Raw genomic sequence first — 26,177 nt, 5'->3', positions numbered from 1 at the left:
TTTATATTAAAATTACAAATTCCCTATCTTAAATTAAATTAAAACTTACCTGTCAAATTAAAAAAACTAAGTTTAAACTAAAATTAAACTAACTACCAATTAAAGAAAACTAAAATACACATTAAAAAAATCCTAACACTTCTATAAAAATTACAAAGTATCTAATTACAAAAAATACAAAATTAAAAAAAAAAAACACTATATTACGAAAAATAACAAACGAAATGATCAAAAATAAAAAACAATTACACATAATCTAATAGCACTATAAAAATGAAAAGGCCACCCAAAATGTCCTAAGTTAAAAAAGCTTTTTTACCTGTAAAAAAAATACAAAGACCCCCAACAGTAAAACCCACCACCCAACCAACCCCCCAAAATAAAAAACCTAACTCTAACAAAAACCTAAGCTACCCATTGCCCTGAGAAGGGCATTTGTATGGGCATTGCCCTTAAAAGGGCATTCATCTCTTTTACCTAAAGTGAAAAACCCTAATCTAAAAAATAAACCCACCCAAAAAGATTTTAAAAGTGCATTTAGCTCTTTTGCATTACCCTGAAAAGGACGTTTAGCTTTTTTAAGAAAAGTCCAAACCCTAAACAAAAAAAACCCACCCAAAAAAGTTTAAAAAATCCTAACACTAACCCCCAACGATCCACTTACAGTTTCTGAAGTCCGGACATCCAGGTGGCGCCTTCTATCTTCATCCAGGCGGCATCTTCTATCTTCATCCAGGCGGCATCTTCTATCTTCATCCCGGCGGCATCTTCTATCTTTATCCCGGTGGCGCCGAGCAGGTCCATCCTGAAGACATCCGGTGCGGAGCATCCTCTTCATACGGTCGCTGTCATACAATGAATCTTCAATGCAAGGGAGCCTTTTCAAAATGGCGACCCTTGCATTCCTATTGACTGATTTGATTTTGGAAATTCAAATCAGTCAATAGGATGAGAGCTACTGAAATCCTATTGGCTGTTCAAATCAGCCAATAGGATGAGAGTTACTGAAATTCTATTGGCTGATTTGAATAAGTGTGGGATTTTCCATATATATATCTTTCCATATATATATCTTATAATATCTTTATTATAGTGTGTGCGATGTTGAGGTGCGGGGGAATAGGGGTTAATAACTTTAGTATAGTGGTGGCGATATCGGGAGCGGAAGATTAGGGGTTAATAGATTTATTTTGGTGGCAGCGATATCAGGAGCGGCAGATTAGTGGTTAATAACATTATGTAGGTGTCGGGGGCAGCAGATTATGGGTGTTTAGACATGGGGTTTATGTTAGGGTTTTAGGTTTAAACTTAACTTTTTTCCCCCATAAATATCAATGGGGCTAAGTAATGGAGCTTTTCGTTCCGCGATCGCAGGTGTTAGGTTTTTTTTCTAACCCTCTCTCCCCATTGATGTCTAGGTGGAAAGCAAGCACGAGCACGTCAAAACAGCGCTTGTATTTTGTGTGATATGGAGCTTAATGCAACCATATCTGATGCACAATCCGGCTGTTTCAAAACTTGTAATGACAGCGCTTGGGAGGGTGAAATAACGCAACTTTTGTTGCGTTCGTTAAATACCCTCTAACGCACATAACTCATAATCTACCTGAATGTTAGGATAAGGAATATGTGACAAGTCTAAGATTATACACTTTATTGCTGTAGACTGTTATGACCACATGATGTTACAAATCTTACAAACATGTAAATTCAAAAACACAATCCCTTACATTCTTCTACATAATGAAATAACTTTTTGGAATTTCACTTTTTAACGTTAATGACTGCAAACATTGTGTTTTAAGTTAAAATTACCTTGGATATCAAGGTCATCCGATTCAGTCCCTGACTCCTCCCCCATCGGATTGGCCAAAAGACTTAATGGCAGCAGGGGGGGAGTAATTGCTCTGCGGTGTGGCCATAGAGACAGGCCGCATATAGCGAGGAATCCTCCCTCTTGGCCTTGATAAATCTGTGAAGATATAAGATTTACTGTATGTCAACATTAGACCCATATGCTATGTTTTCTTATGTGTAATGTATCTGCAGCTGTAATGCATGGAGATTTTATTTTTTGATTAAAATAACAACCCATTTAAACTAATATTTATATACATGTTTAAGCATAGTAATATACCAAAAAAAAAATAACATAGATATTAATATAAATGTGTATATATATATATTTATATATATGTATATATATATATATATATATATATATATATATATTATTTGTTTTCATTTTCTTTGATCTTTCAGCTTCATATTAAAGAGAGTCAAACATCATGATGAATAATTTATTGTTCACTAAATATTATATATTGAGACATATATCTTTCATAGAGAGAGAGAGGGAGAGAGAGGAAGAGAGAAAGATAGAGAGATTTATATATACATCTATATATATATATATATATATATATATATATATATATATATATATATATATATATATATATTAGTTGTTTTCATTTTATTTGATCTTTCAGCTTCATATTAAATAGAGTCAAACATCATGATGAATAATTTATTGTTCACTAAATATTATATATTGAGACATATATCTTTCATAGAGAGAGAGAGGGAGAGAGAGGAAGAGAGAAAGATAGAGAGATTTATATATACATCTATATATATATATATATATATATATATATATTAGTTGTTTTCATTTTATTTGATCTTTCAGCTTCATATTAAATAGAGTCAAACATCATGATGAATAATTTATTATTTACTAAATATTAAATATTGAGACATATATTTTTCGCCCCACTAATAATAAATTCACATATACAGTACATAATTTCAACGTATAATCCACAATACTCCTAAAAAGCAACATAATCGCCCTGTAGCGCTGATTTTCTCGCCGCCACCGCCGCAACTCACCAAATTGGCAAAGACACTGACGGCGCATCCGTCTTACCACGGACACGCGTCTCATCCGTCGCATCATCTCATAGATTATCTTGTCGTGGCCCTCATAGACTACTCCTCTTACTCCTCCAATGATCTTCAGGAAGTATTTGTTCATCCTGTAGTTAAGGCATACTAATTCGCCATCAGTGAAAGCTACTGGACGCACCATCATAAACAAATAAAATTGGTCTAAAATAATTAATAACTGCGGCACAACTGGCACAAGTATAGACCAAGGTGATTGATTATTGACAATAGAAAACGTATATTCATATTTTATTGGCAAGTTTTCTTAATCATGTGATCATGACGATTTCTATGTCATCCATACTGTCAATTTTTAAGCATATAATATATGTGCCACCAATGACTGACCTATAAAAATGATATACTGTAAGACTATAATAATATCTGCGTCACCAATGATACTAGTATAAAGCAATCTGATTTTGTATTGTGTAAAATACGTATATATTAAATTAATATAGGCTAATTGGATTGATCACATGATTGATTATATAACAATAAAAAGTTTATGGAAAAGAATGAGATTGTGTTTATTTTTTGGATTACAATTATATTATATGCATCAGCAATGACTGCCTTATTAATAGTATATCCTTTACGAATATAATATCTGCGTAAACAAAGATTTGAGTATAAAGCTATTTGAATGTTGATTGTCTATTAAATTAACGGCTAATTTAATTGATCATGTCATTAGTAGTTAAAGGGACACTGAACCCAGATTTTTTCTTTTGTGATTCAGAAAGAGCATGCAATTTTATGCAACTTTCTAATTTACTCCTATTATCAATATTTCTTCGTTCTCTTGCTATCTTTATTTGAAAAAGAAGGCATCTAAGTTTTTTGGTTCAGACTCTGGACAGCACTTTTTTATTGGTGTATGAATTTATCAACCAATCAGCAAAGACAACCCAGGTTGTTCACCAAAAATGGGCCGGCATCTAAACTTACATTCTTGCATTTCAAATAACAATACCAAGAGAATGAAGACAATTTGATAATAGGAGTAAATTAGAAAGTTGCTTAAAATTTCATGCTCTATCTGAATCACACAAAAAATTGGGTTCCCTTTAACTCCTTAATGACCACAGCACTTTTCCATTTTCTGTCCGTTTGGGACCAAGGCTATTTTTACATTTTTGCGGTGTTTGAGTTTAGCTGTAATTTTCCTCTTACTTATTTACTTTACCCACACATATTATATACCGTTTTTCTCGCCATAAAATGGACTTTATACCATTATTTTTTTCATCATATCTTATAATTTACTATAAAAGAAATATAAAATATGAGGAAAAAATGGAAAAAAACACACCTTTTCTAACTTTGACCCCCAAAATCTGTTACACATCTACAACCACCAAAAAACACCAATGCTAAATAGTTTCTAAATTTTGTCCTAAGTTTAGAAATGCACAATGTTTACATGTTTGCTTTTTTTGCAAGTTATAGGGCCATAAATACAAGTAGCACTTTGCTATTTCCAAACCACTTTTTTCAAAATTAGTGCTAGTTACATTGGGACACTGATATCTTTCAGGAATCCCTGAATATCCCCTGACATGTATATATATATATATTTTTAGAAGACATCCCAAAGTATTGATCTAGGCCCATTTTGGTATATTTCATGCCACCATTTCACCGCCAAATGCGATCAAATACAAAAAATTGTTCACTTTTTCACAATTTTTTTTCACAAACTTTCGGTTTATCACTGAAATTATTTACAAACAGAGTGTGCAATGATGGCATAAATGGTTGTAAATTCTTCTCTGGGATCCTCTTTGTTAAGAAATAGCAGACATACATGGCTTTGGCATTGCTTTTTGGTAATTAGAAGGCCACTAAAGGCCACTGCGCATCACACGTGTATTATGCCCAGCAATGAAGGGGTTAATTAGGGAGCATGTAGGGAGCTTTTTGGGGTAATTTTAGCTTTAGTGTAGTGTAGTTAACAACCCAAAGTATTGATCTAGGCCCATTTTGGTATATTTCATGCCACCATTTCACCGCCAAATGTGATCAAATAAAAAAAATTAACTTTTTCACAGTTTTAGGTTTCTCACTGAAATCATTTACAAACAGCTTGTGCAATTATGGCACAAATGGTTGTAAATGCTTCTCTGGGTTCCCCTTTGTTCAGAAATAGCAGACATATATGGCTTTGGCGTTGCTTTTTGGTATTTAGAAGGCCGCTAAATGCCGCTGCGCACAACACGTGTATTATGCCCAGCAGTGCAGGGGTTAATTAGGGAGCTTGTAGGATTAATCTTGGCTTTAGTGTAGTGTAGTAGACAACCCAAAGTATTGATCTAGGCCCAATTTGGTATATTTCATGCCACCATTTCACCGCCAAATGCGATCAAATGAAAAAAATTGTTCCCTTTTTCACAAACTTTAGGTTTCTCACTGAACTTATTTACAAACAGCTTGTGCAATTATGGCACAAATGGTTGTGAATGCTTCTCTGGGATCCCCTTTGTTCAGAAATAGCAGACATATATGGCTTTGGTGTTGCTTTTTGGTAATTAGAAATGCAGTGAAGGGGTTAATTAGGTAGCTTGTAGGGAGCTTGCAGAGTTAATTATAGCTTTAGTGTAGACATCAGCCTCCCACCTGAAACATCAGACCCCCTCATTCCGCCCAATCAGCTCTCTTCCCTCCCCCACCCCACAATTGTCCCCGCCATCTTAAGTACTGGCAGAAAGTCTGCCAGTACTAAAATAAAAGTTATGTTTGTTTTTTGTTTTTTTTATAGCATATTTACTTATTCTGCTGTGTAGGATACCCCCTTAGCCCCCAACCTCATTGATCCCCCACCAAACAGCTCTCTAACCCTCTCCCTCTACCTTAATGGGCGCTATCTTAGGTACTGGCAGCTGTCTGCCAGTACCCAGTTTAGAATTTTTTTTTCTCCAAGATCCCTTAGATTATTTTTAAATAGCCCCTTTCTGACTTTCTCCCACTTATATTATCTTTTTTTTCCTGCAGTGTAGCGGTTCCCACCTGCTCCCGCCTGAGTCCGTGCGTGCCCCCGTCAGTCCCGCCCCTGATCCCACACCCCTTCACATCACAAGGCACATCGATGGCTGCCCACCCGCCTCCCATGTTGGCTCCCACCCACCAACGATACCGGCCATCGATGTCCGGTGCAGAGAGGGCCACAGAGTGGCTCTCTCTGCATCGGATGGCCATGCAGGGTTATTGCAGGATGCCTCCATATCGAGGCATCACTGCAATAACCGGAAAGCAGCTGGAAGTGAGCAGGATCACTTCCAGCTGCTTTCCAGACCGAGGACGTGCAGGGTACGTCCTCAGGCGTAAACTGTCTTTTTTTTAGAGGACGTTCCCTGCATGTCCTCGGTCATTAAGGGGTTAACTATAAAAGGCGCATGGAAATGGACTAGATTGTGTGTTGTTTACTAAATTTATTTTGTGTGTGTTTAGTAATCTGAGGAATTGCTGTATTTGCAACAATTTTGTTTCAGTATTTTGATCAGAACCAGGTTCTTGTAACCAAGGTTCTAGATCACTATGATTTCATATATGGTTAGAAAGTCCAGCAGACCTCTCTCCACAAAACAAAATCAGATCTGGAGAGGTATAGCTGACAGTGTCTCTGCCGAAGGTGCTCATGCAAAATGGGTAGAGCATTGTAAAAAATGAATCTCTGACATCAAGAGAATCTTGAAGGCCAAGCTGGCTAGGGCGAAAAAGTCTGCACGTACTACAGGTGGTGGCGCTGCGTATGTCGCAGAGCTCTCGTCATACGAGACTCTGCTCATGGAGAAATTGGGGGCTAATATGGCGCAAGGTCTGGATGAGGTTGGGCATGATACTGATGAGTTGGCGGGTAATTACACTTTTATTACATGCGTTATCCATGTTGCAAAAGATTTTGTTTAAAATAATATTTAGGTCTTTTGTTTTATTTACATTATTATATGCACTAATCTTTATTTTTCTCTATTTTAAAATTATATGTTTTCCAGCATCTACTAGTGCTGCTGCTGATGCTACTGTACCATTGGCCATCAGTATCCTGACTAAGTCCAGCCACAGCTTCCCCTCAGCAGCAACACTGCCTGAGATTTTGGCAGCACCCCTGAAGCAGCAGGTGTTGGCCAAAGAGCAGGTATGTTTTTTAATGTTATCTTTTGTTTAATTTAAATGCTCTTATCCATATGATTTAAATTTGAGTTTTAACTATAGATACACACCTTTTTTATTTCAGTGGAGGTACAAAGGGCTTTGGGACCAGCTCCAACCTCATCTATATCCTCAACAAGAAACAAAAACATGAAAATACATTAATGTTCTAAGCGTGCTCATTTAAAGGGATAGTCAATGCCATAATGTTTAAATAGTCTTACTCTATATCACAGTATTAAACACAGGGCCGGATTGGCCTACCAGGATACCAGGAGATTTCCCGGTAGGCTGCAGCAGCTGGGGCTGGAAAACTACAATTTAAAGAGGTGATTAATGGATACAATTGGGTTGTAGGGTTGCTACATAACATCAATCTGACATTTTTATTTAATACATAGTAATATAATTTAATTCAGAAAAAAATATTATGGAAGGAGTGTCCCAGTAATTCACTTTAAAAAAAAGGGCATGTGCATTCTATGGACTGGTCTTCATATTTTTCCATGGCTGCTTTTTATTCCCAGTCCGGCCCTGATTAAACAACACTGTTAAATGACAATGATCTATGATATAATCTTTGATTGACTAGTAATTTAAACTCTGCAAACATCCGCCTTATCGCAGATATATATCTGTGTTTAAACTATTGAAAAAAACAAATATTAAGATAAATATCTTGGTTATGCAAATCTGTTTAATGTTTGGTCTATGCTTTATATACCTTTATGAAAGAATTCAAATTCAGAGTTGTCTGCCATGCCAATATACATGTAAAAGAAGATTTAGAGATTAGTGAGAGGAGCAAACAATATCCGGTGTGACTAGGGTTGCCACCGCGGCCTTGTTTTCATTGACACTTATTAATTACACATGGTGTTAGAAGAGAAAAGGCTGTGTTTAAAAATAATTAAAGGGACGTGAAACACAAATGATTTCTTTCGCTATTTGGATAGAGCAGACCCTTTAAAGGGACAGTCTACACCAGAATTTGTATTGTTTTAAAAGATATGTAATCCCTTTATTACCCAATCCCTAATTTTGCATAAGCCAAACAGTTATATAAATACACTTTTTACCTCTGTGATTATCTTGTATGTAGGCCTCTGCAAACTGCCCTCTTATTTCATTTCTTTTGACAACAATGCATTTTAGCCAATCAGTGCTGGCTCCTAGGAACTCTACATGCGTAAGCACAGTGTTATCTATATGACACATGAATTAACACCCTCTACTGGTGAAAAACTGTCAAAATGCCCTGAGAGAAGAGGCGGCCTTCAAGGGCGTAGAAATTAGCATATGAACCTCCTAGGTTTAGAATTCAACTAAGAATACCAAGAGAACAAAGCAAAATTGGTGATAAAAGTCAATTGGAAAATTGTTTAAGATTACATGCCCTATCTGAGTCCTAAAAGTTTATTTTGGACTAGACTGTCTCTTTAAACAAATTTATAACTGACTTGTATTATCAATTGTGCTTAAAGGGACATTAAAGTCATAATTTGACATTCATGATTTAAATAGAGCATACAATTTTAAACTTTAAAATGTACTTCTATTATTTCATTTGCTTCCTTTTCTTGTTTTCCTTTGATGAAAGGTTTATCTAGGAAAGCTCAGGAGCAGGACAGAACATAGGTTCTAGCTGCTGATTGGTGGATACATATATATATATATATATATATATATATATACAGTATATATATATATATATATACACACACACAAGAAAGGAGACGCACTCGCCGGGTCTTAACAAATCTGAGGACGGGGCTAACTACCCCCGAAACGTCACTACTTGTTATGGTGTATTAAACACACTAATTTGTTAAGACCCGGCGAGTGCGTCTCCTTTCTTGTGTATATGTTCTCTTTTGATGCACCCCGGGCACCTGCTGCTTAATTGTTACAGTGAGTGCGGAGCTCTGGGACTATTTATATATATATATATATATATATATATATATATATATATATATATATATATATATATATATATATATACTCTGATTTTCATTAGCTCACCCATGTATTAATTTATAAACCAGTAGGTCAGTGCTGCTCCTTCTATAAATAATACCAAGAGAATGAATTAAATTTGACTATAGAAGTAAGTTTGAATTTATTTTTTTAAATTGTATGTTCCACCGAAATCATGAAAGAAATATTTTTGTTTTTATTTGGTTTTAATTATTAGCTGTACACATTTAGTTAAACAATCCAAAGATAAAAATTTGTGCACAAAATAACTAGCAAATAGCTAGCACTAGTGTAGGATATGTGCATATTTCTATTTCAAAAGGACATAACAAGAGAACAATACACGTTTATTTAAAAGTGTATTAAGATAACATTACCCATCTGAATCATGCATATTAAAATAAAGTGTCTTAAATTTAACATCTCTATATGAATCATGAAAGTTTCATTTTGAATTTGATATGCCATTAATGTTTCACTTGAAATTACGTGTGATTATAATATCTTTGTTTTACCTTTTCTTTAGATACCGATCGTGCACGTGATATTGAAGAAGAGCTGTGAATGAGGATCAGGAGGAATTCCTGGGAGAGATCCTGTCTCAGAAATCACAGGAGCAGGAAATCTACCATGGAACATATCATCCAGTTGCTCTTGTCCCTGCTGCCCTGGATGCCCTGGCTGCTCAGCAACAGGGGCAGAAACTGGAGAGGGGCATTAAATTAGATAGGAACAGAATAGAGTTAGATAGTGAAAGATTGTCAATAGATAGGGAAAGATTAGCTTTGGAAAGGGAAAGATAATTAAGATATAGGGACAGATTAAATTTAGAAAGGGAAAGAGTAGTTATAGTAAGGGAGAGGTTAGATTTTGATAGGGAGAGGTTAGTAGTAGACAGGGCCAGTGTAGCTATCGATCAGAGGGAGCTGGAGCGTAGGGAGAGGGCAGACGAAGACAACCAGAATTTTAATTAGATATGTGCATGATCGAAAAATTTGTTTCGGTTCGGATCGATTTGGAGTTTTTAGAATGAATTCGTTTCGGATTCGTTTCGGATTCATTCGGATTCGAAAAAATTTGGCTGGATTCGGTTCGGAAATTCGGAATTTCGGTATGTGTGCTGTGTATTAGACTAGTATTATGTACTGTATATTAGGTGTAACCCATAGCAGAGTGATATCACCTAATATACTGTACAATACTAGTGTAATCCATGGCCATCCGAATTTACCAAATAAATCCGAACTAATTCGGATATATTCGGTAAATTCGGCAGTATTTTAATTCGGAATCGATCCGAACTGAATTGCACATGTCTAGTTTTAATATTAATTTATTTATGTTGCTCCATGGGAGGTCTGCAAGGGAGGGATCACCTCCACAATCTCCCCCTGCCTCTAAATGGTCCAAACCATGAGAGCCATATTTTATTTTATTTATTTTTGTATATATTTTTTTCTTTACTCTATATTTGTTAATTTTGTATTATGCATATAAAAATGCTTGTATTTATTTATTTGTTATTATTTTAAGATTTTTATTGAATAAATGATTTTCTGAATTTAGTTATTTGTTAGTTTTTATTTGATTTACATAATCCTTTTTAAAAAAACATACTTGTTGATAAAATTCAATGCATGGGCAAAATAGGGACAGTCTAGTCCAAAATAAACTTTCATGATTCTGATAGGGCATGTAATTTTAAACAATTTTCCAATTAACTTTTATCACCAAATTTGCTTTGTTCTCTTGGTATTCTTAGTTGAAAGCTAAACCTAGGAGGTTCATATGCTAATTTCTAAGCCCTTGAAGGCCGCCTCTTCTCTCAGGGCATTTTGACAGTTTTTCACCACTAGAGGGTGTTAGTTCATGTGTGTCATATAGATAACACTGTGCTAATGCACGTGGAGTTCCTAGGAGCCAGCACTGATTGGATAAAATTCATGTCTGTCAAAAGAACTGAAATAAGGGGGCAGTTTGCAGAGGCTTAGATACACAAGATAATCACAGAGGTAAAAAGTGTATTTATATAACTGTTTGGGTTATGTTAAACTAGGGAATGGGTAATAAATGTATTACATATCTTTTAAAACAATAAACATTCTGGTGTAGACTGTCCCTTTAAAGGTTCATTCTACACCTGAAGTTTTATTGTTAAACAGAATAGATAATCCCTTTATTAGCCATTCACCATTTTTTGCATAAACAACACACTTCTATTTAAGCGACATGAATAACTAATATTTTCGTTCAGGCTTCATAAATAGCATGTGATTGTAATGAACTTTCTAATTTACTTCTATTATTTAATTTGCTTCCTTCTCTTGTTATCCTTTGATGAAGAAGATATGTAGGTAATCTATAGGTTCCATCTGCTGATTGTTGTCTGCATATATATACCTATTGTCATTGGCTTACACATGTGTTCAGTTATAAACCAGTAGCACATTGCTGCTCTTTCAACAAATGCTACCAAGAGAATGAAGCCAATTTTATAGTAGAAGTCAACTGGAAAATTATTTATTTAATATTTTATGTTCTACCTAAATCCTGAAAGAAAAGTTTGTGTTTCATGTCCCGTTACTATACTTTATACCTCTTATTACTTTCTATCTAAGCATCTCATGACAGCCCTCTGATTACATGATATTTAATCAATTATCAATTGACTTGCATATTAGCCAATTAGTGCATTGTCTGCAAAAAGCAACGTGCGTGATTACAATATTATCTATAAGCCTCACATGAAATAGCACTCCCCTGTTGTGGCGAAAAGCAAATAAAACAGCATATGATAAGAGGCACCCTTCAAGTACTTAGATATTATCATATGAGGCTACCTTGGTGTATCTTTAAAATAAGAATAAAAAGAGAACAAAGCACATTAGAAGAACAAGCCAAATAGTAATGTTTTGTAAAAATTACATACCCTATCTGATTCATGAAGGTGTAATTTTGACTTTGCTGTCACCTTAACATTCACATGAGAGATTAAAACCATGTTACAAATATACTTTGGAGATTTAGGTCTGCACAAATATATTGACAATCCATGAAACAATTTAGAATGTAAAACAGAGTCAAGTGTACAATAAATAAGCTTTATTTAAAATTTTCTTCAAGATATTTATTGACAAACTTTCAAAGTCAATAATTGCAAGATAACCAAAATTCACATCTTTTGGGAAAAAAAGCAATAGTGTTAAACAATATTACAAAAATAAAACTACTGTATGTTACACAGTCAATCATGACAACGTTATTGGCCAAAAACCGCCTGAATATAGTCTGCTCGAACTTGGACTCACCTTGCATCATTTTGCTGTAATGGAGCTAAATGATTGCCATATTCGGGGACATCCAAGCTCTCCAGATCTATATCAGGCATGTTAATGGCAATGTTGTGTAACATACAGCAGATAAGGAAAATAATAGAGACTTTGGAGGGGGTGTACTGAAGCCAGAGATGTCCAAGCATCGGAAACGGGTCTTCAATACGCCAAAGGTACGCTTAATCACTGATTGGGTAGCGATATGCGCCTCGTTGTAGCGCACCTCTTCCACTCTGTAGAGGTTGTTGACGGGTGTGAACAGCCACGAAAGGCAAGAATATCCATAATCACCTGCGTAAAAAAAAATAGAGCATTGATATCAGCAATCTGAGTGAATTAAATCTATAATATACATATATGAAAATTTATAAGAGATATTTACCTATTAGGATTACCTCTGGCATTTGTCCCTCCTGGAACCTATTGTATATATATATATGAATTCCAGAGGATGAAGGAATCATGACTAGAACCAGGCAATCCAGAGCAGATGCTCATGATTCTTAACCTGGCCTCACAGATGACCTGGATATTCAGCGAGTGCTTCTGCTTCCTGTCCCGGTATGGCTCCTCTCTTCCCCTGGGAGGCTGTATCAATATATGAGTGCATTCTGTGGCCCTCAATACTCTTGGCAACCCAGCTATATTATAAAATTGGAGCTTGACATCATGACCTCCTCGGGTGTTTTGGGGAAGTGGACATGATGGATTAGGCATTGGTGCAAAGCATTAAGGACAACCTTCAGATGATGGGAGAAGGTTGCCTGGCTCATACCAACGCCTAGACTTGTCACAGCCTGGAATGATCCAGTTGCCAAAAAATAGAGGACCAATAGTAGCTTTACCATCCCAGGGATTGCCCTAGTCCTTGCAGTCAGTGGTTCGAGAGAGTCCTTGATTTCGACATAGAGCCTCTCAATAGAAGCGCTTATGAGTTGAAATCGATGGATCACCTCTCGATCACTGAGGGCATGGAGACCAATCCTAGGCAGGAAAACCCTTGGCACCCACTGGCCTCTTTGTTGATGCTCCGTAACAATAGCACAATCTTGATCATGTTCATCAACTCCATTGCAAATGATTATGGAACTGAAGTATTTTGTGTTAATTTAAACACCTTTTTATAATGCCAAGTTCTACAGTTGTAAATGATTGCAGTAATTGATTGAATAACTTATGCGCCACACATTACATAACATAGACAAATTAATGACGGGTTTTCTGTATTTTTGTATAATTATTTTATGAGCACAAAGTGGTTTGTAAAAAGGTAACATGTATGGAATCACCTCACAGATGACAAGTTCACCAGCTTAAAAGGTATGGAAGCACATCCCAGATGACAAGTTAACCAACTGAAAACCAACTTTGGACGCTTGATATTGATTGATAAAATGAACTGAATTACTTCTGTGACACACAGTACATAACATGACGGGTTTTCAGTTTTTTTGCATGGATGCGTCATTATACGAGCACAAAGGTGTTGTTAAAAAGGTAATATGTATGGAATCACCTCCCAGATGACAAGTTTACCAGCTGTAAATATATGGAAACACCTCTCAGACGACAAGTTTACCAGCTGTAAATATATGGAAGCACCTCCCAGATGACAAGTTCACCAGCTGTAAATGCAGGTGTATGCTTGATATTGATTGTGCAATTAACCTTATTACTTATGCACCACACATGAGTATTTAAATATAGAGAAATTCATGACTCTGGTGTTCTGTTTTTGGATGGAAGCGTCATGGAGGTTTAAAAGGTTAACCAGTGATTATGGTGTTTTCAGACTCCAAAATTAAAGAACAATGTGGTGCATTAACATTGCCAAACAGGATTTAGAAAGAGAATGCAATTTTAAACACATTTGCATGTATTTTTGTATGGAATAGTTTTTATTCTCTTGCTATCCTTTGTGGGAAAATATTTGCTGAGTGTATTGAAAAATAATGTGGTGTGTTAACATTGCCAAACAGGACTTAGAAAGAGAATGCAATTTTTAACACATTTGCATGTATTTTTGTACGGAATAGTATTCATTCTCTAGTTATCCTTTGTGGGAAGGAGAATGCAATTTTAAACACATTTGCATGTATTTTTGTATGGAATAGTTATCATTTTCTTGCTATCCTTTTGTGGGAAAGAGAATGCAATTTTAAAGACATGTGCATGTATTTTTGTATGGAGATGTATATATAGGGAGCACACTTGGTCAAACACAAGTAATTAAAAAATGCCAAAAATATAAACATTAAGCTTAAGAACTATTACTATACAGTTATCTAGTATCAATACAGTGCAGTATATTATGATAACAATATATCACAAAAAAATACACAAAAGAAATGCTAAAGTCCCATGAAAAAGATGAATGAACTGATGAATAAAAAACCAGGATTGGTTGTAATGATAACAGGTCCAGGCAGCTGTCTGTAGGTGGATCAAGGCCACGATCCAGAGTCAGTTATCTGTAAACAATATACGAAGACAGAAGCGCCACATGGCCTAGTATTGTTGTCAGGTTTTTTTTCCCTGTTTTGTTTGCCATGTGCTGCTGGCAGCCATTTTACTCACCTCTCTTCCTGACTATGGTGCATTGTGGGGGATGCTGCTCATTTCCTGCACTTCCTTTTATGACCAGACTGGTGTGCATCATCCGTGTGAGACAGGATGCAGTCTCAGAATTGTGATGTCATCACTTATTATTTAAAGGGCCTCTGTTCAGTTTGCTTTGCCTTTGCGTTGTCTCAGATCTGTTTGTGAGAGTTCCTGTTTATTACCTGGCTGCCTGACGTCCTTCCTGGTTCCTGATCCCTGGCTTGTTCCTGACTCTGCTGTTTTCCTTGTTCCTGATTCCGGCTCGTCTAACTATTCGTTTTGGCTCCTGACTTGGCTCGTCTGACTACCAGCTATGGTTTTGACTCCTGGCTTGTTATTTGACTTGTGGACTTTTTATTATTTTTTGCTATTAATAAAGGTGTGATTATTTTTGCACTTCTCGTCTCAGTCTGATTCCTGACACCCTGACAATTTTATATATAAGTGAAGAAGAAGAATATGTGATATAGCACACTCACATTTGGTAAAGCACCCCCAATGGTGCAGATAAAGCAGGCTGGAATCAAACAGTCACCCAGCAGACTGACCTCCGGTGTTTATTAAGCAATCCGTAGAAAGTATAAAAAAGCAGACAAAAGTGCCAATATGGCCTAGTATTGCATGATAAGTGAGAGATGGTATCAAATAAGGTTTCACTCACATTTGGTGGAGCACCTCTATTGGTGCATTGGGAGCAGGCTGGAATCAAACAGTCACCCAGCAGACTGACCTCCAGTAATCAGGATACTCCAAAGGATCAGGATGCGAGTAGTCCAAAGAATGGTGGTATATTAAATTAAGAAATAAAATTGGATAATATAAAAAAGTATGGCAGTAAATCATAAGTATACAAACTTACTTTATTAAAATAAATTAAAACAAGCAATGTGTTTCTCAACCAGTGGCTGTTTCATCAGGCTTAATACCTTTTGTCTTCTTATATTTTTGTATGGAATAGTTTTTATTCTCTTGTCATCCTTTGTGGGAAACAGAATGCAATTTTATTCCAAATTCTTTTTTTTATTGGGAGAAAATATTTCAATATCTTACGGTACAGATTACAAGGCTGAAAATAGTTTCTTTATACATCATATACATATCTAAAAAGTTTCTCATTTACATTAATCAAGTGATTTAACATATAAACATGTAAAAAGAAAAGATAAAAAAAAATAAAAAAGCAACTGGTTTGTTCATTACTTTTGCATTACAGTTCTATAAGTTATTGTAAATGGATGAGATTCATGCAGGGTGAGCGGTGGTTGCATATCTAAATGGGTCTAGATCTCTCTAAGGTGTTTGGGATAGGGCCAATAGATGTGCCCGAGGCAGGGCCAGAGAGTTGGCGTTGTGCAGTTTTTGCTGTGTGATGTGCTGTTCCCATATGGCTTGGGTTGCAATAAAAGAGTCCCTTGTGTCACATTGGTAGGATCTATATTCTTCAAGTTCTATCATTTTTGTGACTCTCTGTGTCCAACTATCAAAGTTTGGTAATAAGTCGGATCTCCAGTGTTTGGCTATAAGGGCTTTAGCACTATTGGTAAATATTCTAAATAGAATTTTATAGGCTTTGGTAGGAAGTCTTATATGTTTATTAAGTAGCATTATCAGGGGGTCTATTGGGAGGGTCATCTGTTTTTATGTTCCTCCAAAACCTGTTGACACTGTTGCACCACCACCACCAGTGTCCCATACCACTCCCAACATGGCCACATCTCCAGCATTTGTTGTTAGTTGATGGATATAATTTATGAATTCGTCTAGGTGTAAGATACCAGTTGTGTAAGGCTTTATAGTTAAGCTCTAAACAGAATGCAATTTTAAAGACATTTGCATGTATTTTTGTATGGAATAGTTCTCATTCTCTTGCTATCCTTTGTCGGAAAATATTTGCTGAGTGTATTGAAGAATAATGTGGTATATTAACATTGCCAAACAGGACTTAGAAAGTGATTGCTATTTAAAATCTTTTCATTGGTTTTATTTGTATTAACGTCTAAAAAGTATCACAAACCTTTCTGTGTTTTCAGACTCCCATTGATTTCTATGGCATTCTGAGGTGGCGGTTTGAACGATAGGTACACTGCATTGGAATAAATGGGAGCGTACCTGTTGAATATTTGATAACTTAGTAAGAGGTTCAAATAGAGTCGAATATGACGGCAAATGATCAGTTTTCCGCATCGATCTGCGTCGGATTGATCTCGCGGGTATATTACATCACAAATTTCAATATTTGACAATGTTGATGCTTTGTTAACTACGGCAGATCAAATTTGTGTCTAATATGATGCCAGATTCCACAAAACAATTGATTCTCCAGCACCAGTTGCTAGCAGTGTGCAAGCTTAAGGAGCCACTGCACTTAACTCCAAACGATAAATAATCCACAAACTCAGCAGCACTACCAGAATAATATGCACTTCACTTTATTAGTACCAGGAAGCGGAAGTGGATTACAGCGTATTATCAGTTGAAAGTTTGATAAATTGGCCCCAATGCGCGCAAAAAGCTGGTTAGAACATCACACTCACAATAACCTATTCCTCCATAGAAGTCAATGGAGAAAAAAAAGTGGACCCCATTCTCATGCCAACCCAAACGCATATTCTCAAGTGTGCTAACCTGACATAAATATCGGATTATTTCAAATTACAATGTTTTTCACATAGCAGAATATGTTCTGTTTATTCATAAATACATATTTCTACATATATCTGATGGTATTTTGGTACAATGTATATCTATACCTATATATCTATATGACTCTATATATAGGTATAGATGTATACAGATATATCTATTTAAAAATATTTAGAACATATTCCCCTATGTGAAGAACATTGGAATGTTAAAAAAATATTTACTGTCAATACATAGTTAAAATATTTCTTGAATATGAATATTGCCGAAATATGCTTTTACATGTTTTCATGTACTTGACTGCAAACCGCTCCAATGCACGTATTTATATGTCTATATGTCTGTAAATACATATATACACATATAAATACATGTATATACATACATACATATACATCTTTAGACATGTATATGTATGTATGTATCTCTATGTTAAAGCCCTTTGCCTGCCTTTTTTTTTCAACACCTGAGATCTCGTATCTTTGAGCCTTTATAACTTTTATGTGTAATATTTTTTTTAAATTATTTTAATTAGATTGTGTTATTATAAGTGTAACTGTACTTTTAAATGTATTTTTGCTGTGTTTTGTGACACTTTTTAGTTTTGCAAAACAGTTAACCAGACCTAGCGTAAATCGCGATTGCGCGCACGCATTCACATTTACTTTTTCACTTGTAATATGAGCGCAATTTAACTTGTGCACAAACTAACGAGAAAAACACAATATCCCACACACACAAACAATAGCGCTTCACTCATAATCTGGCCCTCGACAAGCAAAAACATTTTTTTAAAAATGGCAATGCTTTATTTTCTCAGTGACAGCATTAAATTAAGGTCTAACTACCACCTGCTTCTTGCCCCTTTAAGTAATTATGCAGAAATGTATTCAACCACTATACAATTTAACAGTTTTATAAATGTTGCATCTAACAATCTTCTACAATAATTTCCTCGGTAAATCTAGCTATGTTAAAAAGACAAAAGAAAATGCATTAAATCTTAAGTTCCATTTTGAAAAAGACAAAATAATGTGAAATTAGAGAGGTCAGAGGTCGGTCTTCAAATTGAGGGCCTGATCTTTGCAATTTGCAACTCATTTATCAACCTCATGATTAATTCATTGACATATTCATAGTGAGTCAAATAACCCAAACATTTATTTCAATTTATCTATCAATTTAAATATAAATTGCTTAGCCAAAGTACCAATAACAACTTTATACTATCTAATTTTCTCTACATGCAAGCTTTCATCCCAATATCTTTTAGTGTATGCCATATTGATATGTAAAATATCTGCACTTTAATCATGATATAAGCAAACAATTTAGCAATCTGAAGAGACTATTATAAATATAGCTGGGTAGTCTATTCTCACAATTTTCTGAGTTTAGTTTAATGCTCTTGCACTCCATATATGTTAATTTAACATCTAATTAATACAGAGTATTTAGGTATACACAGTTTTATTGCTGCAGCTTTAGATGTAGATTTACCACATGATAGCAAAAGATGAACCTATAAGGACACTTGAAAACAAATAACAATAGCAGTTTGTAGAATGACAGGTGCAAAAGCATAATGCTCACTATTAGTTAGGTTACAATTACAGTAGGTACTTAAAAGCTGTGGTGTAATTTTGGTCATTTATTATTCTCATCAATGACCCTTTTGTACAACTGAATTTTGAAGAGCTTAGTTTAATGTTAGCCTGTCACAGCTGCTTTCATTACAGGCAGATGTTTCTAAGCATAAAAAAAGCTTAGCTAATTTCCATGGAAAGGCTGGAAAAGGCAAGCAACATTTTGGCAGATATTCCAGAAATGGAATTGAAGTGTCTCATGCAGGTGCAACTATTGCTTACCTAAGTGATATACAAATGCAATGAGAAATGACATGGATATTTGTGGGGTAATTGTATAACATATTTCTTAGGCAGTAGCAGAAGATACATATACTGTAACTGGAATAAAAATCATTTCATTGTCCAGCTATTTATCACATGTATTATCTTTATTAATATGCATACAATGTAATAATATAAATACTGACATACCAAAAGTCTTCCTACAAAGTGGAGATGAAAGTTTAGAAAACATAGCTTGTATAAAAGATTATGATGTGCATAGTGGAAATAAGAGACATGCTAGGCAGAAATAAATTGCATGGATCTGTTGTTATATTTTATATTAAAATTAGATTTACTAGTGCTTTCCAACTTTATGCATCTGGCAATGCAAATATCACAGCCATATTTAACAGCCAATCATATATAGGCTGACGTATTCACATATGGCCGTATGTAAGCCAGTTTTGAAAAATGAAAATTCTTTAAATTGACTTGAATATAAATTATTATATCCCTTTGGCACAGTTTATTTTCTACCAAGTGTAATCCTATGAAGACACCACTTTGCATAAGTAATATTTTACGATAATGTTTGCATATATATCTCTAGTGAGGCATACTGTAATATTTAGTGCTGCATTATATCTCTCAATTATCTAAAATAGAGTGTTGCAGGAGTTTTTATTTTATTCGATTTTCTATTTTTCATAGAGATGGAGCAATGAGTCTGGCTGCCAAGCTATTTATGGTATTACTAGGTATAGGCTAGATTACAAGTGGAGCACAATTTTAACGCGCACCCATAAAAGACAAATTTGAGTGCAAAGTGCTACCATATGTTAAATAGCCAGCCATTACCAGTGGCTGGTTAAGGCTACCGTAAGCTCGCAGTAGCACTTTGCGCTCAAATTCCTTAACCAGAGATCAGATCTCTGATTAATTAAAAAAATGTCCCCCACTATCCCCCAAAATAAAGTGAATAGTTCCTTTATATATATAAAAAAAATATGAGCATCTTTTTTTTTTTTAAATAAAAAAAAACTGCACAAAGCAGTTATAAGGGTTCAAGTGAGCAGATGTGGGGTGTTAGAAAAAAAAAAATCAGCACTGAAAAGTGCCTTTACATAGTGGTCTATTGGGACTGTGTTTTCAAATTATAATATATATGTATATGATTATATACATATATAGTTATGTGTTTATATGTGTGTATATATATATATATATATATATATAAATAAACACATACAAGGTCTGTTGATGACGTTCTTTTGCTGTGGTTGACAGAGGTAGGTGGTTGGCGGCTTCCGGGGGTGTGATTCACTAGAGAGCGCTGTCTCCATGCAGATGACGTAATGGAAGCGCCGGGTGTGCACCGCTGTGAGCCAGATCACGATGGAGTCTAGGTGACTGTATTTGCTAATGTTTGTTTATTGGTTTATTGTATTATTGATATATTGAAGGCATAATTGGTGTTAGGGGGGTATAAGTATATCACTGTGTTTGTTCACTATTGTTGTAAGTCTGAGGACGGGGGTGAAACCCCGAAACGTCACTAAGTAAAATTATTTTGAAGTTCAAACGGAGAGTGCCTGCTTCTTTTTGGAATTGTGTACTATTTTGCTGTGCACCCCGGACTATGATTGTGAGTGCTTTTACCTCTGGATTTGTTCTATTATTTTGTTATTAAGCACCCAAGTATAAGTTTGAGTATATTATACTCCGATATCACTCAGTACTTTCCTAACATGTCTCAACCGGTGCAATTAACACAGGCCAATGCTACTGCTGAAGGATCAAGTAGTGGGGCTGTAATAGGGGCTAAAGTGTTTCAATACACGGAGGAGGATGCCCAGGATATACTATTTGAGACTTTGACCACAGGCCCAGCAGAAAGACCGGTTGAGCATATAATTTCCCATCTACTAAAACTTAAGAAAAGAGAGAAGGATTTGGAGCTACATGGCCAATACCTCTCTGAATATTATCGCAAAGGGTTTATACCCAGAGGATTTCGAGTGAAAAATGTGCCCACGCTGGGGCGAAACAACCCTAATTTCTGTGAAAGGTGGTGTAACATTCTAAACAAATGTGCCTTAGATCTGATACTATTGGTTATACAGGAGGTAAGGAATCTGATGTCACAACTGAAGATAGAAATTGAGACCTATATGGCTTTTAATAATGACACACTGGTACAGAGGGGGGAGGAAGACTGGACAATGAAGTTACAGACTCAGCTGACTCAGTACCAGAAGGAACTCACTGCATTCAAAAATAGAAAATTTGAGGCAGTACAGGAAGATTACCGCGAACGGAAGGTATATAAATGGACCCTAAAACCGGAGGAGAGACAGCGTATACGTGAATTTAGGCCCAGGAGATTCAGGGCCAGGAGACCAGCTAACCTCACTACAGTGGATAGCTCAGGCTCAGGGACGGACTCTGAGGATGTGGTTGTAGGAGGACCACAGACTGGATTACAATATCAAGAAGGGGTGACTACGAGGTCAAAAAACGCTGGAGGGGACGCCCCCACCCGAGGAGGGGGCAACACAAGAGGAAGACCACCACGCCGGAAGTACTAGAGGAGGATAACATTGTCATTAATCTAAGCCAAAGAATATTATCAGAAACTGACTTGAGGCTCCTAGAAAGGGGACTATCCTTTGTACCTACGGGTTTTACAGATTACTTTGACCTGCATATTGATCTACAAAGATTCCAGAGGATGTTGAAACTTAAGGAACATTTTGGCCATAATAGTACTGAACAGGTGGTGGAGGTTAGAAAGAAGAGCACCTTTGACCATAGGAGTAATAACACTAGTATTCAAACTTTCTGCAAGGTGCTGGAAAAAGAGATGCAAGAATCGGTTCAAGATCAAAGACAACAGGTAAGGTTTAATCTTACTAAAGCAGAAAGAGACTCTCTTAAAGCACTAGCCAAGGATAGAACTATAGTAATAAGGAAGGCGGACAAGGGTGGTGCTATTGTTCTACTTGACTATGCCTACTATAGGGATGAAATCCTGACACAATTGGATGATGTAGCTGTATATTCTAGGCTACCTAGGGATCCCACAGACAGGTTTAAAAGGGAGATTGATGATTACCTAAAGGAAGCTTTTGAGGATGGCATCATCACACAGGATACATTGGGATACCTAATCAAGGATTACCCAAAAATACCAATCTTCTACACACTCCCTAAGGTACATAAGAGCCTGGAGAGACCGCCTGGGAGGCCGATTGTCTCGGCGGTTGACTCACTATTGCAACCACTGGCCATCTATGTAGATAGTCTGCTACAACCATACGTGCATGGAATGAGGACCTACATCAAAGATTCAAAGGATGTTATTGATTCCCTTGTGAAGATCAGATTGAAGGGAGGTGAATGGCTAGTGACCCTGGATGTCACTAGATTGTACACGGTGATCCCCCATGAAGAGGGCTTGTCGGCTATAAGAAAACTACTATTGAGAAGTCCCTATATAGGACCCCCAGTGGAGTTCATCCTTGACCTCCTTGAGACCTGTCTAAAAAAGAACTATTTCAGATTTGAACAGCAATACTTCCAACAGCTGATGGGAACAGCGATGGGGTCCAATGTGGCCCCATCTTATGCAAACCTATTTATGGCAGAATTTGAAGATCATGGGACCGAGTGTTTTAAGAGGAAGGAGATCCTCTACTTCAAGAGATTTATTGATGATCTCATAGTGATCTGGTCTGGAGACGAACAGGATCTGCTCAGCTGGTTTAATGAACTAAACACTGAGCACAGAACACTCAGGTTCAAAATGAACTGGAACCAGGAGGTGATAGAATTCCTCGACTTAAAGATTTTCAAATCTGATGATGGTCTAAGGACCACTTTGTTCCGAAAAGCAGAAGGAGTCCAGATTTACATATGAATTGGACACCTTGACCCCTAAGGGTCTGAACGTAAAGCTGGATTGGCAGTGTTTTTTCTGAAAATGTTTTGCTGAAAATGTCTTTCTGAAAAGGTCTTTCATAAATGCTTTTCAAAATGTTTTTCTAATTTTTTCTAATATGTTTTCCAAAAGGTCCTAAATATCTTCCTATAGTGTTATAATATTGACCATTATTACTTTACTTATGTGTTTATTTCCAATTTAGTGAGCTCTAGTATGGAGTATAGAATAGCAGAATGCAGGGGTAATATGGAGTTAAATCCTTATGCTAGATAGCGATTTATATTTGGTAGTATTTGTATCTATGCTACATCCTAATATAATACAAAGAGTAGAAATAGTTTGATGGAGAAATGATATTTTAAATTATGTATAATATGTTGTATTGATAATGCTTTTAATGTTTACTTTTTTACATAGGATCACATAGTTGGCTAAACGATCACTGGGAATTAAGCCTCCAGCTACATACAACGTCTTTTGATGACGTTCTTTTGCTGTGGTTGGCAGAGGTAGGTGGTTGGCGGCTTCCGGGGGTGTGATTCACTAGAGAGCGCTGTCTCCATGCAGCTGACGTAATGGAAGCGCCGGGTGTGCACCGCTGTGAGCCAGATCACGATGGAGTCTAGGTGACTGTATTTGCTAATGTTTGTTTATTGGTTTATTGTATTATTGATATATTGAAGGCATAATTGGTGTTAGGGGGGTATAAGTATATCACTGTGTTTGTTCACTATTGTTGTAAGTCTGAGGATGGGGGTGAAACCCCGAAACGTCACTAAGTAAAATTATTTTGAAGTTCAAACGGAGAGTGCCTGCTTCTTTTTGGAATTGTGTACTATTTTGCTGTGCACCCCGGACTATGATTGTGAGTGCTTTTACCTCTGGATTTGTTAAATAAACACATAAATATATATGTATATAAGCATAAAAGACATTCAGGCAGGTTACGAGTTTTGCGTTATGGCTGGCTTGCTAATAACTTGCAAGTTATTTTCACTGCTCAACTTTCATAGCGCTGCTATTACAGGTTTGCAGAAACCCGGCTTGTGCAGGCGATATGGTTGCGTTGAGCTCCATACATCACCCAAATACAAGCGGTGTTTTGACATGCTCGTGCACGATTTCCCCATAGACATCAATGGGGAGAGCTGGCTAAAGAAAAAACTAACTCCTGCGATCACGGAGCGTAAAGCTCCGTAACGCAGCCCCGTTGATGTCTATGGGGAAAAATGTTTTATGTTTAAACCCCACACCCTAACATAAACCCTGAGTCTAAACACCCCTAATCTGCCGCCCCTGACATTGCCGACACCTACATTACACTTATTAACCCCTAATCTGCCGCCCCCAACGTCGCCAACACCTACATTACTCTTATTAACCCCTAATATGATGCCCCCAAAGTCGCCGCAACCTACTTACACTTATTAACCACTAATCTGCCGCCCCCAGCGTCGCCGACACCTACCTACACTTATTAACCCCAATCTGCTGCCCCCAACGTCGCCGCCACCTACCTACACTTATTAACCCCTAATCTGCCGCCCCCAACGTTGCCGCCACCTACATTACAGTTATTAACCCCTAATCTGCTGCCCCCAATGTCGCTGCCGCCACTATACTAAAGTTATTAACCCCTAAACCTCTGGCCTCCCACATCACTAACACTAAATAAATATATTAACCCCTAACGTAACCCTAACCCTAAGTTTAACCCTAACTCTAACGTAACCCTAACACTAACACCCCCTAACTTTAACATAATTAAAATAATTCTAAATAAAACTTACTATTTATAACTAAATAATTCCTATTTAAAAATAAGTACTTACCTGTAAAATAAACCCTAAGCTAGCTACAATGTAACTAATAGTTACATTGTATCTATCTTAGGTTTTATTATTATTTCACAGGTAAGTTTGTATTTATTTTAACTAGGTTGACTAGTTAGTAAATAGTTATTAACTATTTACTAGCTACCTAGTTAAAATAAATACAAATTTACCTGTAAAATAAAACCTAACCTGCCTTACACTAAAACCTAACATTACAATAAAATTAAATTAATTAAATTAACAAAATACAATTATCTAAAGTACAAAAAATAATAAACACTAAATAACACAAAATAAAAAAAGAAATTATCAAAAAGAAAAATGAATTACTCTTAATCTAATAGCCCTATCAAAATAAAAAAGCCCCCCCAAAATAAAAAAACTCTAACCTACACTAAACTACCAATGGACCTTAAAAGGGCATTTTGTAGGAAATGCCCCAAAGAAATCAGCTCTTTTACCTTTTAAAAAAAATACAAACAACCCCCCAACAGTAAAACCCACCACCCACACAACCAAACCCCCCAAATAAAATCCTATCTAAATAAACCCCCGACGATCAACTTACAGTTTTCGAAGACCGGACATCCATCCTCATCCAGGCGGCAAAGTCCTCATCCAAGTGGGCAGAAGTCCTCATCGAAGCTGGCAGAAGTCTTCATCCAAGCAGGCAGAAGTCTTCATCCAGACAGAATTTTCTATCTTCATTCATCCAGCGCGGAGCGGGTCCATCTTCAAGACATCCGTCGCAGAGCATTCTCTTCTTCCGATGGCTGTTGAAGAATGTAGTTTCCCTTTAAATGACGTCATCCAAGATGGTGTCCCTTACATTCCGATTGGCTGATAGAATTCTATCAGCCAATAGGAAATAAGAGGGGAAAAAATC

At 36.3% G+C, this 26,177-nt stretch overlaps 1 long non-coding RNA gene across 1 annotated transcript in view; it reads right to left on the bottom strand.

Moving 5' to 3' along the window:
* The window catches only part of LOC128651539 (uncharacterized), a 55,302-nt gene that overhangs the window by 8,010 nt on the left and 21,115 nt on the right, over positions 1 to 26,177 (bottom strand). The window contains exon 3 of the long non-coding RNA XR_008401116.1: positions 1,816 to 1,972. This is a non-coding gene — a long non-coding RNA (uncharacterized LOC128651539). The remainder of the gene's footprint in view (positions 1 to 1,815; positions 1,973 to 26,177) is intronic.

The sequence above is a fragment of the Bombina bombina genome, chromosome 3 (genome assembly GCF_027579735.1).
Source record: "Bombina bombina isolate aBomBom1 chromosome 3, aBomBom1.pri, whole genome shotgun sequence".
NCBI classification, from domain to species: Eukaryota; Metazoa; Chordata; class Amphibia; order Anura; family Bombinatoridae; genus Bombina; species Bombina bombina.
Note: the sequence above shows the minus strand (reverse complement) of the source record. Positions and strands in the feature narration are given on the sequence as shown.